Raw genomic sequence first — 17,779 nt, 5'->3', positions numbered from 1 at the left:
AAGCCGTACTGCTCTTTCGAGATCGTATTGTGTTAACATGATATCTGTCACTGCCTTAGAAGGCGACTGTGTATTATCTTCCTAGAATTCACATTAATTAACTTACAGTAACCCTATGCCAGTAAATTGTTTGAATTTCATTTGTGTCCATTATAGTCCAACATTTTCATGTACACTACGTGGAAAGCACGTGGCTATTGTCGATCGCTGAATCTGAATGATATTTCCGGCACTTGCATTACAAACAGATCACAATCTGTATTTCGTATCGAAAATTTTTAAACACCTCATGACCAAAGCTGGAATATGCAAGCAGATACATCGTTCATTCCCCATAGTGAATACGTTACCCCACAATGGTCATTCAAAGCAGAAAAAGTAACGGAAAATGCATTAAAAATTTACTCAATCAAACAGGTCGTAAACGATGACTGAAAGAGAACCCAAGGGCTTTCATCTTAGGGGGCGTGGTTTGGTGACCACAGGTCCCCTAGCTGAGTCTAGTATTGCTTCCACTTATTACTGACAGGCCTTCAATTTTCGTCCTCCCTCTGTCAACACTTGTCCTTTCCCGTGCACAGCGGTATTAGGTTTGCCAAGTATGTATTGAAAGTCTTATTTACACACCCTCCGTAGCCCTTTGCTTTCTTCGGCCGATACCTTCATTCTTCGAAGTCTCCGGCCTCTTCTGTTTTCCTTCTGATTAGTGTTATTAAGTTGCCCAGCTGTATTTCCTTTTAAGACAATATCACCACCACCACCACCACCACCACCACCACCTCGGCCAGTCTTGTAAGTTTTCTCGTAATCAAACAGCTCAATACTGCCGATCTGAGTGGCTCAGGCGGTTGAGACGCTTTTGTTTTTCGACCCCAGCTTGGAATGTTTGATCCTGGTTCAGTCCAGTGTTGTTTGAAGGTGCTCAAATACGTTAGCCTCGTGTCGGTAAAAGAACTCCTGCGGGATTCAATTCTGGCACCTCGGCGTCTCCGAAAATCATAAAAGTATATTAGTGGGAGGTGAGACAACATTATATTATTAAAACCCTATATCCCCCTCAAAAAAAGCTTAAATCGAGATGTGTCCACAGCTCAAAGTATGGCATAACACTGACAGAATATGGAGAAAGTAACAGATTACCAGCTTTCTAGAGGGCTCGCTGTAACACCCTTCACATGTTATCACCTGCCTTTACGGTACGTATACTGACACAAGAAGTGACAGGTTAAAAATTGCTCAGTCCCCGAGTAAATTAAGACTGAAAAGAAAGCACATAACATAAAGATTATTTGGATAATTAACCCACAACTTTCCGATTTCGCTTCGGTTGCTCTACCAATTGAGCTATGGTATCCTAGGCCATACTTGTTCTTCTTCTTGCTAGGGGCTTTACGTCGCCATACTTGTTCTGTTGGAAAGGATCTAAGCTACAGGTCTGGCAGTACTGCCATCACACTGTAGAGTGCGTTTAAGTCGCCCGTTGTGGGAAAAGTCAATGAATATTGAATTTTCACGACCGCATCAGCTTCAGACCCACTGGTATCCAGTTCGCCATTTTTGTTCTGCACATAACTTCTCTTCAACACGTAGTATGTGCGTATAACACGACCTAAATGTTTGAATGTCTATCTCGATTACAATGCTGTCGTGAAAGTTCAATATTCATGAACACACGAAAGTTGATCAACATCAATCGTTCTACTCACTGCTGAACGTCATGAACCATGACTTTACTTATTTTCTCCCTTAAGCTGGCATCCCTGACGAGTCTTCTCCACTAGAGTGGTCTTCAGCTGTTTGTAGCCTTAAACGGATTTGGTTGTTACAATTCAACGCAAGCGAAGCACGAAGTGCGTAAGCCACATCACACATATCCAGACCAGAAGTTAAGGAGAGCGGATTTAAAAGTGCGGGCTGCGCGGTCTGCACAGATTACCAGATATACCTCACTGGGATGCTTCTGGCAGATTTGTCCCATCAGATTTGTGCGAGGCTTTAGCATGTGGTTTTTATTTTGCTTCGAATATCAAGGGCAAATGGGCGAAAAACTGATTGAAAAATCCCGAATTTATCCACTCTGCTGGCGTCGAGTGTTACGAATACCCTGGACACATAGGCTAACAAATGAAGAAGTTCTCAAGAAAGCTGAAGAAACCATCAGTCTAGAGAAAAGGATCGCGAAAAGAAGATGTAGTTGTACAGGTTGTGTGGTGCACCACACTGCTTGAAAGGAAACTGGAAGGAAGGGCTAGAAGAGGACGACCAAGAGCAGGGTTCCTCGATGACATTAAAGGGCGACGTCCATATCAATTAATGAAGCAGCTGGCTCAGGATAGAAGGTCGTTCGACGAGAACAGTCATACTACCCACCAACCATCAGGTTGAGGAGAACGAGAGAGAGATATGATTTCAAACACAATAGCTACAAAATCAATTTGTGAAAGAAAACTTTTGGAGACAGATCACTTCGAAGTTGCACAGAACAATTTTGAATATTGATGATCCACTCGATTTTCCTATAATTGAAAACATCACTGTCTTTCGCATTAAAAAATGCAGGAGAATTTCTTCTTTACCTGCGTCCTCTTGTAAATGTAGCACGCAGGCGACGAGATCCATTGAACGGAATGTGAATGCTCATTGTGAGAATCCACAAACACTCGTAATGTCGTTGCTAAAGTAGTATTCAGTGCAAGCATCGCACTTGGCACCTCCTATGCGTCGAGTCGTAAAACCAAGCATTGAGGTGGATAGGTACTTCTGTGGTCTTCTTTGTTTCATCCCCTACTTGCCATTCAGTCCACAGAACATTTCTAAGAAAAGAAAATATCCGGATCCTTGACTCAAAACCAGGATAAAATAATAATAATAATAATAATAATAATAATAATAATAATAATAATAATAATAATAATAATAATAATAATAATAACTTGAAGAGAAAGCAGCAAATATAGGACTTAGAATCTCATACGAAAAATTAAATTTATAGCACATATCAAAACTGATCCATCTGAACTTACCATTATATGAATAAAATTGCAAGAGTAAAGGAATTTCAGTACTAGGTGAATGGATGACTGAAAATGGCAATGAAAATAAATCAGTAGCTTAAAGAATTCAGAGAATGCAAATTGCTTTTCAACACACAGGGAATGTCTATAACAAAAAATGCTTCTTCTGGAAGAGTAAAAATCGTCCTTACTTATCAACCTGAAGCTCTTTATGGTTTAGAAACGCTCAACTCACAACATAAAATGTTAAAAGAACAATTAGACATTAAAGAAAGGAAAATCATGAGAAAATCTTAGGGTCAAGAATCAAAAATGGAATACATTCCCATAAATCCAACTGGAAATGTATTTTAAAATATCTAAACTTCCTGATACAATGAGAGTTCGACAAATTCAATTTTCAGCCATTTGGAAAGAGTGAATAACAACAGACATATTTATCAAATACAGAAATTTGTGCACATCAAACATACGATCGCAAAATCTGCAGGATAGAAATATAATCAGAAAAATTGTTCACACAAGGGGATTTGAGGAACAAAAATAACAACATCGATAAAAAATGTACTACTGATCGAAGGGGAAAGCTCAACAAATGTTGATTCTGCGTGGTCTTAAGTGATCAAATACCAGATAATAATAACAATAATAATAATAACTGCAGATGACTTAGCAATCCTCTCCAACAACAAAGAAGAAGCACTCCAGTCAGTAGGAAACTTAATGAGATAGCGGCAAGAACAGGTCTGCAAATTTCATATGGAAAGACAAAGTAAATGGAAGGTACAAAATCAGGATTTATCGACCATCCTCTAATCACTAGATATTGTAAAATCTACCAAGTAGATGAACTTAAATACCTAGGCTAAATTATACAAACAAACGGGATAAATCAGCAAGCAAACAAACAATTACAAAATTTCAGAAAGTAATCAAAATTGTCTGGAACAGATACAACAAGAAATCTAGCCCAAAACGCAAAATTAGGACACTACAACACAGTTGTCAAACCATAAGCGCTTTGTGCATCAGAAACTCTAATAATTGGTGGCAGATCACAAATAAAAAACATCGGAAAACAAGAGGAAAATTATCAGCAAAATTCTAGAACCTAAATTCGAAAATGGTATTTGGATGAAAATGAAATCACAGGAAATCTATCAAGTAACAGAAAAAATCACTGACACCATTAGAAAAATGATTAAAATTGTATGGTCACCTGATCAGAATGGATAAGAATAGGCTAAAAAAGATAATACTAAATCTCGCAGTATCTCGAAAAACTCACAACAACTGGCTTACAGAAATAAACTAAGACCTTCGGGAAATTGGTATAAATGAAGAAATCATGCAAGACAGAAAAAAAATTCAGAAATCTCATAAAATAACGCAAATTTGCTGATGAACCAGAGGACAAGCTACAGTATGGATGGAAGAACGCAAAAAGAAGCACAGCGAAAGGATGAAGAGATTTTGGGAAGACAAGAAGAAACGTTGTTCTAAATAAGTTCACACGCGCTCCTTAGTTGGGCATAACGAATCAATAATAACAATAATAATAATAATTTTAAAATCCAAGGAAATACTCCCTAGGCCCCGCATATGGAATACCACCGGGGCCGAGAAAGAACACGAGTTGGCAAAGGGAAATCAAATTTAAAAAATATGAAAGTGAGGACCCTGATGCAAGTCTAAGCAATGTCAGACTGAGCTAAAAAACCGCGCCCGCCAATTCACGCTCCCCACGTTGAGAGCCCACGCTCCCCGGTGGTGGTACAACTGGGCAACCAACCCCTATTAACACTAACCAGATGGAAAATATGGAAAGTATCCGACACTTCAAAAATGAAGGTATCGGCCAAATAAAAGCGCCATGAAGGGTGTGAAAATGAAAGACACTCTAGCCTTCGGAACCTAATAGGGTCGGCGGCGGAAAAAAAAAACAACCGTTGACCAAGGGAGACCGGATAGGATAGATGAATGTGAGGAGCCTGGCACAAGTAAGTGGAAGGAATGCTAGGACTTAGCTAAGGGTCCCGTGGTCGCCAACCAACGCTCCCAAAATTGTGAATCCCTGAGGCTTCATTTAGTCGCCTCTTACGACACGCAGGGGATGTTGTTGTGTGTGTATGTTGGGTATTCAGCCCAGAAGGCTGGTTTGATCCTCTACAGCTCCACCAACAGCTGTCATAGATAGCCTAAGTGTCACTGAAGAGGCATGCTAGGGAAGTGACGAGTGAGGCAGTTTCGCGTTGCTTTCCTTACTGTGCCAGAAGTTGCTATTACATATCAATCTGCCAAGCCCACTGAAATGCATGCACCAACCGACCCTATGAGCGATATTTTCACACCATTCCTAACGGGGACTGGCTGCATAAGGAATGGCATTACTGACACAGCTCATGCCTCGGTCACTTTCATATTGTCAAAGCCAAGGGTGCGACTGAAACAGGTCAATGAAAGTAACAAATTTATTCTAGCCCATACCAGAAGACATAGTGCATTGTAACCACTACAACCTGCCAGCAAAGGCATACGCAGGGGATACCATGGATTATTCTACCGCTCCCACCCACACGAATTTCATATGAAAAATGGAAGAGGACCGCCACTTTGAAAAATATAGGTATCGAAAAGAGAAAGAAGCAACAGCCACGATAAATGATATTTTACGTTATGAGTGAGATGTTCACACGGAATTTCCAAAGTAGTTACGTAAACTTATCGCTTTAGTGTGCGACTCATTGACTGAACGGTCAGCGTACTTGCCTTCGGTTCAGAGGGTCCCGGGTTAGATTCCCGGCTGGGTCGGGGATTTTAACCTTAATTGGTTAATTCATACGGCACGGAGGCTGGGTGTATGTGTTGTCATCATCATCATTTCATCCTCATTACGACGCGCAGGTCGCCTACGGGAGTCAAATAGAAAGACCTGCACCTGGCGAGCAGAACCCAACCTGGGATATCCCGGCACTAAAAGCCATACGACATTTCATTTCATCACTTCAGTGCCGTAGAATACAATATTTTATTCCATGCTACGATGAATACACTTATTTTAAATTAAATGAATTTAATTATAAATAAATTTTGATTCGTAACGAAGCAAATGTTTGATACATGGTGTTATGGAAAATTCTAAATTCCCATGAAGGGAATTAGATATTTTTTACCAATAGAGCATGTCAAAAACATATCAGATGTAAGGCTTTTCAGGCGTTTGCACTATTAACCAGCATTGCGTCTTAGGTCTGACACTAGACTGACGCTGGGTGTATGCAGGTGAGCTTATCAGAAGCCTATATGTGAGGCACAGTCTGATAACTGCATACGGGAGATAAATCTCCACACGAAACGCTGGTTAATAGAGCAAACGCCTGAAAAGCCTTACATCTGATATGTTTTTGACATGCTGTATTGGTGAAAAATATCTAATTCCCTTCATGGGAATTTAGAATTTTCCATTCGGAATTGCTAGGCGGGCAATAATTTCATTGTGGAGATTTATCTCCCGTATGCAGTTATCAGACTGTGCCTCACATATAGGCTTCTGATAAGCTCACCTGCATACACGAGCGTCAGTGGGTAGGGTCTGACACTAGACTCGTCAGAGTGGGATGTGTAAGACGAAACGCTGGTTAATAGAGCAAACGCCTGATATGTACATGGGGTTATGTCGTAATAAAACATTAAAATATTATTTGAAGCAGCGAGCAGTCTACTAAGCTACCAGAGTCATAAACATGGTCTTCTGGTCCGATATTAATGAAGGTAATAAGAGCCTTTTGATATATTGTGATATATACGATATTTATCTGTCGGAAATGGATTAACTTATACATTACCAGATGTATGCATAAGTCTTTTCCGGTTTCACTAAGAGATGGCGCCAGCGAACAGTACGCAGCGTATGAATTTGACAAATACGTCAGTTTGTTTGTCTGACATTAACGCACCAACACATACACTAGCGCAGAGCCTCTCAAACGCCCAAAATCTCACACGTGCAGAGCGAGGCGCAAGAGCTTCGTGCACTGCGCATCGGTGCCGCTCGGTATGGCTCGGATCAACGCTTCGTCTCTGGGCTACTCGGCTATGCTCGGCTCTACTCGGCTATACTCGGCTCAACTCAGCCCGGATTTGGAGCGCTACGGCGCAAGTGGGGGAGAGGGAGACAGGCGGAGCGAGCGAGACAGGCGTGAGGAAAGAGAGAGTTAGCGCTATTGCTCCAAATCGATGAGTGGGGGGTCTGCACTCTGGTCAACCAAGCCAAGTCGTCTTTTGCACCGTGCACAGTGCATGCACCCTGAGAGGCCCTGCACTAGCGTCTGTGTTGTATCGTTCAGTGACGTTTGTGCCCGAAAAAGAACATTTGCGGCACGCATTGCTTTTCTTATTTAATCAAAAGGAAACGGCTATCAAAAGTCATCGTCTGCTGGGAGAAACATATCGTCGGCTTACTTCTAAAACTTCGTATGTTACAATGTTCTTCCTAACCATTATATTCCTTAACATTGGTCACGCCTCCCAGCCATATATTTATATGCAATCCATCAGAACCTTTTCCGTAGTGTTCAATTTCCTGTGCAGTCGTGTAAAGGAAAACGGACCTTAAAATACAGTATTGTAGGGATGTTGTTTTCATGGCGAATTTAAGCACTCCTACCGTTTAACGTATTGTTCGGATGGACTATACATCCAATTTTGGCTGGGAGGCGTGACCAGTCTTAAGGGAGAAAATGGATAGGAGGTGCATTGGGAGATACGATGTTTTAGAAGTAAGCCATCGATATGGTGAGCACGGTCGATCGATTAGAACATACGAGACATGGTTTCGACAATTTCAACGTCATGCTTTGTGTCTGGTAGGACCAGAGCGGTATTGCGTATTATGAACGCTTGAAGCCCAGCGAAACTGTTAATGCACAACGCTATCGCCAACAAATGATTAAGTTAAATCACGCATTGATCGAAAGACGACCGGAGATTATGTTACACGACAAAGCGCCGTCTCACACAGCAAAACCAGTAAAAGACGCCTTGGAATCGCTTGGATTGGACATCCTTCCGAACCTGCCGTACTACCCCGACCTGGCACCATCTGACTATCACCTCTTCGCATCAATGGGTCACGCGCTCGCAGAGCAGCACTTCAGCAAATTCGCGAAAGTTGAAAATGGCTCGATGAATGGTTTGCCACAAAAGACAAGTAGTTTTTCTGACATGGTACTCATAACTTACCTGAAAGATGGGCGAAGTGTGTAAAAGCCGATGGCCAATATTTTGAATAAATAAAAAATAAATTTATCTTAAAAGTTACTTGTTTTGTTTACCACAAAACCGACACATACACTGGTAGTCAGTACTGTGATGGCGGCACATTACTTGAGCTGGGAATGCCGAGACATCATTTTTTACGTTGATGGGTGCGGAACCGCGAAGAAACAATTCAACAGGCTTACGTTTCCTGTTCCTTGTTTCGTGATCTCTCTGACTATCCGTTGTTACATTACTGTCAAGCGCAGTTCAACCGATCAGAGACAGTTTCTAAAAAACAGTGCGGAAGGTAATTACAGTCCGGTAAAGTACCATTTTCTGTACTCTTTTGAGTATGGGAGGAAGGTAATTTCATCATAGTATGAAATAAAGTAAATTATTTCCTAGGCCCCACAAACTAAATTCCGTCGGGGTACAACAACTGACCAAGGGAGGTCAGATAGGATAGATGAAATTTAGGAGCTTGGTATAAGTAAGTATATGCAGTGCCAGACACAGCTAGGGGAACCGTGGTAACCAAACCGCGCTCCCAAGTTGAGGGACCGTTGTCTTCGTTTCAATCGCCTCTTACGACACACTCGGGATTCCGTGCGGTTATTCTACCATCCCCTCCCCCCCATGGGATAAAACATGGGATAAGCAAAAACACCAGACTAATGCTCATGCAGACCGTAGTTTCTCCAATGATCCCTTATAGTTTGGCAACATGCACATTTAAAAGAAGAAGATCACAAAATATTTACCGGGTGAGTTGGCCATGCGCTTAGGGGCACGCGGCTGTGAGCTTGCATCCGGGAGATAGTGGGTTCGAACCCCAATGTCGGCAGCCCTGAAGATGACTTTCCGTGGTTTCCCATTTTCACACCAGGCAATGGGCTGTACATTAATGAAGGCCACGGCCGCTTCCGTCCCACTCGCAGTCCTTTCCTATCCCATCGTCGCCATAAGACCTATCTGTGTCGGTGCGACGTAAGACAAGTATTAAAAAACACATATTCTCAAGATATGACCCTGTAGAAGAATGCTACACATATAGCAGAGGGAGAAAGGACTGACGCATGAAATCCTAGCTAACTGAATATGACGAATTGCTTAACCCCAATTTGTTCCCAGAGAATTCTGCAATTCTTTCGTCCTGGAGAAAAACCATTGCTTAGGGGGGAAAATGAATGACAAAAGTCTCAATGACGGTATTCAACGCTATATACAGTGTGGCCATGATCGTTAAGGCGTTGAAGTCTACCGAGGTTAGCCGGTTCCTGTACTGTTGGTCGAAAAAAATTGCACCATCAGAATGTTGGCCGACAGAGTAGGGGAGGTGGTGGTATAAAATTTCTAAACACTAGACTGCGTGCCGAAAGCCTGGATTAAATTACAAACCTCTCCGCACTGCTCATATGGAGTGAAACATGTGACGCTGTTGATGGTGATTCGTCCGTCGGACAGGGACGTTAAGCCTTGACCAGACCCCTTGGTGCATTATCACGACATTCATTTTATCTCAATAATTTATCTGATGAGATTGACGTCAGGAAGGGCATCCGATCAAACAAATTGCCACGACAGATTCATCTCACCTTATATCCGATCCCGTAAAGAAACGAGACAAGATTGGACAATCAAAAATACAAGGTGTGTCAGAACTATACTGACAAAATAATCAGGGATGATCTTCGTGTTAACTTAAGAACGATGGTCCAATCGGATTGGTGGAGAAAATGTCCTTTTCGGGTGCGCGATTCAAACTGACGAGCTCGCCGTATTTGCTTTGCCAGAGTACAAGCCGCTCCTGTGCTTCGGGGAAGAGACGGGGAGGGAGGGGAAGTGGGGTGTATGATGGAGACAGAGTTAATGCTCTGCGCGTATGCACACATTTTCTCGTTGAACTCGCACAGGATTGTCCTCGTCTCTTACAGGCAATATCCACAGTTCGTTTATTAAACAGACGTGACTGCACACACACCCACACACACATACACACACACACGGAGAGAAAGAGCGTACAAAAGCACGCTATAATCTAGACAAACTGGTCAGTCAATAAATGCACCAGATCGTTTCCGCTCTCGTCTCTTTGTCGCAGTAACGTTCTTTTACTTAATAAGCTGAAGATGCAACGCTGCCGTCCCACGATTGTGTATTCCTTCATTCACAACATTGTAAATGGAATGAAATACTGAACGAAGGATACAATACGCCCAATAGTTTGATTACAGTAGATGTTGAATATGTCCACCTGCTACTTCGACGCACAGTTCACAACGGTGTAGTAGTGGCCTTTGGACTTTGTTCAGGATGTGTGGTGTGTTGCGAACGACCTGGAAAGCTACCTCTATTGTTAGTACACATTCATCTTCTCTTTCTACTGGATTCACCTAGTAGTCAACTTGTGCAGAGAATAGTCTAAACTTCCTACTGGAGCTGGGAAGCGACTATGCGAAACGAACGAGAAATTTGTGCATTCGCACCGAGCATTACCTCTGTCTCCCACTTCCCACTTACCCTCCCTTCCCTTCCCTTCTCTCCTATGACGCCCTAACGAACGAGAAATTTGTGCATTCGCACCGAACATTACCTCTGCCTCCCACTTCCCACTTACCCTCCCTGCCCTTCCCTTCCCTTCTCTCCTATGACGCACACCAACAGACAGCGGCTAGCTCTCTGGTATAGAAAAGGCGGTCAGTTCGTCAATTTGAACCGCGCGCCAGGAAGTAACTTCATTTTCTCGAAGAAAAAAACAAGAGATTTTCTCCGCCAGTCCGATGGCACCATCTTTCTTGACATAACGCGAAGAACATTCCTGATTTTTTGTTGGTATAGTTCTGATACACCCTGTATACACCAGGTGAAAAAGATGATTAACAAAACATTGGGTTTCCTAAGTCATGAAGCAGTAGATCGGGTTAAATGGATGCAATTAGTCAAACATGTTAGTTACATCCCTGGAAGAACGGGTTAATTATAATACCTATTATAATAAAACAAATTTACTCGTAGACCAAGAAAAGAGAATTAGTTGTAGCCTCAGGAAAATCCATGCATTATAACTGAGGAAACTGGGACGGGGGGCAAGAAAAAAGGTAGGGTGAGTTGTGTGCAACAATAGCGCTTTGTTATTAGCCAGGCTGGCTGTGACAAGCTGGACTGGGGAGATGTGTTTAGAACAGAAAGTTGGCCTGCGACATTTAGGATTACAGGAGGGTAGGAACTTTCATGAGCCTACTTCATAATAAGAGACTTGTGATTCACAAGGGAGTCGTCCCATCTGAGACATGGCTATAGTAATAAGAAGTGTACAAGCTAATTTTGGCATAAATGGTCCGATTTGTTAACTTCGGTTAATATTTTAACTGGTTCTGTGATTAACGCGTTTCATTCGGCAGTGGGTTAAGTAACATGGTATTAACCCTCACCGCAAACAGCTACCTTATCAATCAAGGAGATTGTTACCGAGAATTAGAGGTTATGAACACATTTGTTTCATTTTCTCGCGGTGCTCTACTTTCTTCCACAGTTTAGTGGTAGACTGAATTATTCTTTCAGAATAGGGCTGAAAGCAGTAATCATAAGAATGGAAGAGGTTCAGAATATAAACTGAAGAACAAGCAAAACATTATTCACGGAGTAATTCACCGGGTATCAAATCATTATAGAATGCAAGAAACCGGGCTAGTTGGCCGTGCGGTTAGGATCGCGCTGCTGTGAGCTTGCATCCAGGAGATAGTGGGTCTGAACCCCACTGTCAGCAGCCCTGAAGAGGGTTTTCCGTGGTTCCGCGTTTTCACACCAGGCATATGATGGGCCTGTTCCTTAATTAAGGCCACGGCGGCTTTCTTCCCATTGCTAAGCCTTTCCTATCCCATGGTCCCCATAAGACCTAACTGTGTCGGTGTGACGTAAAACAAAGTAGCAACTAAAAAGAATTCAAGAAGACTAATAATGTGAGATTAAAAGAAGAAGAAGAATGAACACAGAATGACATTTCAGGGTAATTTAATAGCACTGCCCATTTGAGAGTGCGAACTGGCAAACAACTAAAATGCGACCGTCCGGTTGTTATCCCTTCATATTCTGACGTAACCCGGCTGTTGGTAGTAGTGCCCTGTGAAAATCAGTTAGATATCACATTCATCACTTGTGCATACGGGGCATTTATAAGTAGAAAGTACGGCCCTCGTGAACCGCCTGGTACAGGTATAGCTGCAGACACTTTAGAGACCTGTATTCGGGAGATCGTGGGTTCGAACCCCACTGTCGGCAGCCCTGAAGATGGTTTTCCGTGGTTTCCCATTTTCACACCAGGCAAATGCTGGGGCTGTACCTTAATTAAGGCCACGGCCGCTTCCTTCCACTCCTAGGCCCTTCCTCCCTCATCGTCGCCATAAGACCTATCCGTGTCGGTGCGACGTAAAGCAAATAATAATAATAATAATAATAATAATAATAATAATAATAATAATAATAATAATAATAATAATAATAATAATAATAATAATAATAACTTTAGAGACCATTATGCTTAGCTTTTGATACTCCAACCTTGTCTCCGACCATTACCGTCTATGAAACTAGCCTATGGCGTAAAATCTTAATGCAAACATTACCTGCAGTATAGAAAAGAAAGGCTTGTTTCTGTCTGTAATGTTTTCTTACCTCTCCCGAATTTCACCGACGTCATTACTGACACCGGTTTTCGCCAGTCTATACCTCTTCAGTTGGTTCCCCGGATAGATTTTGAAAATAGTTCATTCTAATAGGTCCTTTTATGCCAGGAACAACATTTAACATAACTGAATAAAGTAACTGTGCATCCAACGCATGATTAACAGCGGCCATTTTGCTTTAAGCCTCGAGTTAACAGTTTAACCAAGTTGGAAGGAGGTGTTAACTAACTGCCGCCTTAATCTAGAGTTAAGATTAACTCTTCTTGCTGAAATAGAATGAACAGTCAAATTCATAGTTAAAAATGAGTAACACGGGATTTAGGCTTAACCCACGTTGATGCAACTGGGCCAATACATCTTATGGCCGGCGGTCATCCGGAAATCTGTATAATCAAATTAGCGATACAAGATGTTACCTAGCAACCGTGTAGGCTGTGAAGTGAAGTATTGATGGATGGCCATGACTGAGAGACATATAGAAGGCTCTTTTATCAAAGAGGCCCCATCTCATCATACTCTTGATTATTTCATTCATGGTAGTTCCGTAGGCCCTCAGTTAGTGTCCTCCTTTCGACGCACTGAACCCAAATTGCCACACAGATATCTCTCGAAAATTATTAGTTAAATGCAAATAAATTATTCGTTATAATTTGGCTTTCATTGATTGAAAGCCATTTATTATTATCATTTGATTTTCCCTCCCGGAAATTTGGTTCCCTTCGCATGAGAGTGACTAGTTACTTAGTTCTGTCGGCCTCGCGGTGTAGGGGTAGAAAACATTCCTCTTACTCGGAGGCCACAGCTTCGATACCTGGATGGGTCAGGGATTTTGACGTTGTTCTGGGGGCTGGTTCAACGTCCACTCAGCCTACGTGACTACAATTGAGGAGCTATCTGACGGTGAGATAGCGGCTCCGGTCTAGAAAGCCAAGAATAACAGCCGAGAGGATTCGTCGTGCTGACCACACGACACCTCGTAATCTGCGGGCCATCGGGCTGAACAGGGTTAGAGTATTAGGCTCAGCCCCTTTGAAGCTGTTGCGCCATGGGGTTTGGTTTTTTTTGTCTAGTTTTATTCTCTTGCAACAAAAATAATAATAATAACAACAACCACTTCAGCCAATGCCATTCCTACCAAAATGACCTGAAAACATTCAGTGTAATGTTTACACATTGAACACTTGCATATTTGCAACATTTAACTGCTATTTACAGAGCATTTTAGCCTTATTCTGCGGCCTTGTAACATCGGAATTTTTGAGCTAAATAATTCATTTAATTCATTTTTGTATCCGAAACTGTACTTATCTGCCCCAGCACTGAACTCATTTGGTTCTTTTATTTTTATTTCCGACATTAACATATGAAAGACTGTCAATATACACTGACTGACAGAGCAAATGCAACACCAAGAAGGAGTGGTCAGAACTTTATGCCAATTGCAGGGTAGACTGACGTCACTGAGGTATGCTCATGATGTGAAATGCGCCGCTGTGCTGCGCACGTAGCGAACGATAAATGGGACACGGCGTTGGCGAATGGCCCACTTCGTACCGTGATTTCTCAGCCGACAGTCATTGTAGAACGTGTTGTCGTGTGCCACAGGACACGTGTATAGCTAAGAATGCCAGGCCGCCGTCAACGGAGGCATTTCCAGCAGACAGACGACTTTATGAGGGGTATGGTGATCGGGCTGAGAAGGGCAGGTTGGTCGCTTCGTCAAATCGCAGCCGATACCCATAGGGATGTGTGCACGGTGCAGCGCCTGTGGCGAAGATGGTTGGCGCAGGGACATGTGGCACGTGCGAGGGGTCCAGGCGCAGCCCGAGTGACGTCAGCACGCGAGGATCGGCGCATCCGCCGCCAAGCGGTGGCAGCCCCGCACGCCATGTCAACCGCCATTCTTCAGCATGTGTTCCAATATCGACCAGAACAATTTCCCGTCGATTGGTTGAAGGAGGCCTGCACTCCCGGCGTCCGCTCAGAAGACTACCATTGACTCCACAGCATAGACGTGCACGCCTGGCATGGTGCCGGGCTAGAGCGACTTGGATGAGGGAATGGCGGAACGTCGTGTTCTCCGATGAGTCACGCTTCTGTTCTGTCAGTGATAGTCACCGCAGACGAGTGTGGCGTCGGCGTGGAGAAAGGTCAAATCCGACAGTAACTGTGGAGTGCCCTACCGCTAGACAACGCGGCATCATGGTTTGGGGCGCTATTACGTATGATTCCACGTCACCTCTAGTGCGTATTCAAGGCACGTTAAATGCCCACCGCTACGTGCAGCATGTGCTGCGGCCGGTGGCACTCCCGTACATTCAGGGGCTGCCCAATGCTCTGTTTCAGCAGGATAATGCCCGCCCACACACTGCTCGCATCTCCCAACAGGCTCTACGAGGTGTACAGATGCTTCCGTGGCCAGCGTACTCTCCAGATCTCTCACCAATCGAACACGTGTGGGATCTCATTGGACGCCGTTTGCAAACTCTGCCCCAGCCTCGTACGGACGACCAACTGTGGCAAATGGCTGACAGAGAATGGAGAACCATCCCTCAGGACACCATCCGCACTCTTATTGACTCTGTACCTCGACGTGTTTCTGCGTGCATCGCCGCTCGCGGTGGTCCTACATCCTACTGAGTCGATGCCGTGCGCATTGTGTAACCTGCATATCGGTTTGAAATAAACATCAATTATTCGTCCGTGCCGTCTCTATTTTTCCCCAACTTTAATCCCTTTCGAACTACTCCTTCTTGGTGTTGCATTTGCTCTGTCAGTCAGTGTATTTATCACGTTTTTGAAAGTCTTATTTTATTTCAAATCAAATGTGTAATGCATATTTCTTCATGTTCACATCTAACGTTGTTACATTAATATTAAGTGCTATCTGAAAGAAACATTACGATTGATAATAGATGTAATCCTATTTCTACCGTTCAAATTAAGGAAATTTGACTTCGTATGATAATTTTCGAAACATTTTGCTAAACTTTCCGTGAACGTTCTCCAGTTTCTCTTAATGATTTCTCTGAATATAGTTCCCACACTACTGTAGTCTTGCCTTAAGTTCTGTTTTTTTGGTTTTGCTTCACGCTATCACTCAGAGAATCAGGACACCGTGACGCCATTGTAGGAAGGAGCAGGAAAAAGAAGCGCGCTGAATACATGCTTGCTACTTTTCAAAACAAGCGTTCGTATTCTATCCAGCAAGGGTTAGTGGTCCCATCTAGCACCAGTATAAGAAAATGTAACGCTGTCAGTCATGTTTTCCACATGTGATGATTTATTAGTACAGAAAACCAAACCCGAGCAGTAAATAAGGAAGCCCCAGCAACGCTCACGCACGGTGTTCACTGGATGATATTGTAAATGTAACAAGGCTGGCAGTAGTACCTTGTGACAGCTGATGTACAAACGAGCACTCTTATGAGTTTGCCTGGTCTAACACGAGTTTGTACAGAGCAATAACTTCTCGTCGAGGTCATTTTTCAGGGTCTGTCAAACGCGTCCAGCTGCTTGCTCCCATCAATACACTGTTCAAATACGATTTACTTTCTGGCCTAGTAATTCATTAATCTCAGACTCGGTCAAATGTGATCGCTTATTTGAAGCTAAGTTTCCTCCACAACAGTCCTCTGTTCGACCAAAGTAGTGACGTAGAAACAAGCCCTTCTCTGAAACATACACGGGCATTATATCTTCCAATAAATCTGCGGGAATGGAAATAAGCTTGATGTGTTTGAAGTACCCTGGAATGTTCTTCTCAATATTTGTACAAAATTGGGTCCAGATACAATAGCTTACAACACGGTGTAATCAGAAGACACGTAAATAGAAATCATTGTCTGATTGTCCGCCTCCGTTGCGTAACGGTTAGTGTGATTAGCTGCCGTCCTCGGAGGCCCGGATTCGATTCCCGGTACTGCCAGAAATTTAAGAATGGCAGGAGGGCTGGTATGTGGTTGAAATGGTACACGCACCTCCATTGGGGGTGTGCCTTAAGAGAGCTGCACTACCTCGGGATGAGGACACGAGTTTACTTTGTCCGACTCGTTGGCTGAATGGTCAGCGTACTGGCCTTCGGTTCAGAGAGTCCCAGGTTCGATTCCCGGCCGGGTCGGGGATTTTAACCTTCATTGCTTAATTCCAATGACCCGGGGGCTGGGTGTTTGTGCTGTCCCCAACTTTCCTGCAGCCCACACACAACACTATCCTCCACAACAATAACACGCAGTTACCTACACTTGGCAGATGCCGCCCACCCTAATCGGCGGGTCTGCCTTACAAGGGCTGCACTCGGCTAGAAATAGCCACACGAAATTAAAATTAATTTTTTTCTGATTCAGGATGAACTCAAAGTTACTTTACCAACAGGTTTCGTCAGCTGTAATAATTCGATTTATCATGTCCTTTCTAGGGTTGTAGTGGAAACAGGCATAGGTTTCAGACTCACTCGTGAAATGACAAAATTAAATATGAACCGTGTAACGGGTTGCTTAGAAGGGCTTTGGACCAATTGAAACGGAACGATAATTGTATTGCATGTGTTGTATTCACATTTCTCAATATACCTGTATTTATTTTAAGAAAATGCAAAATCAGAAGGGCAAGAAACTGCACACCATAGCTATAGCAAAACATGAGAATAGATTGTGCTTTTTTAGCTTAACTCTTTAAAATAATTTTGTAAGATGTAACTGGTTTCTGTATTTAGACATAGTTACCACTAGCACTGTCCGGCTCCATGGCTAAGTGGTTAGCGTGCTGGTCTTTGGTCACAGGAGTCCCGGGTTCGATTCCCGGCAGGGTCGGGATTTTTAACCT

The sequence above is a fragment of the Anabrus simplex genome, chromosome 6, assembly GCF_040414725.1.
Source record: "Anabrus simplex isolate iqAnaSimp1 chromosome 6, ASM4041472v1, whole genome shotgun sequence".
Taxonomy (NCBI): domain Eukaryota; kingdom Metazoa; phylum Arthropoda; class Insecta; order Orthoptera; family Tettigoniidae; genus Anabrus; species Anabrus simplex.
Note: the sequence above shows the minus strand (reverse complement) of the source record.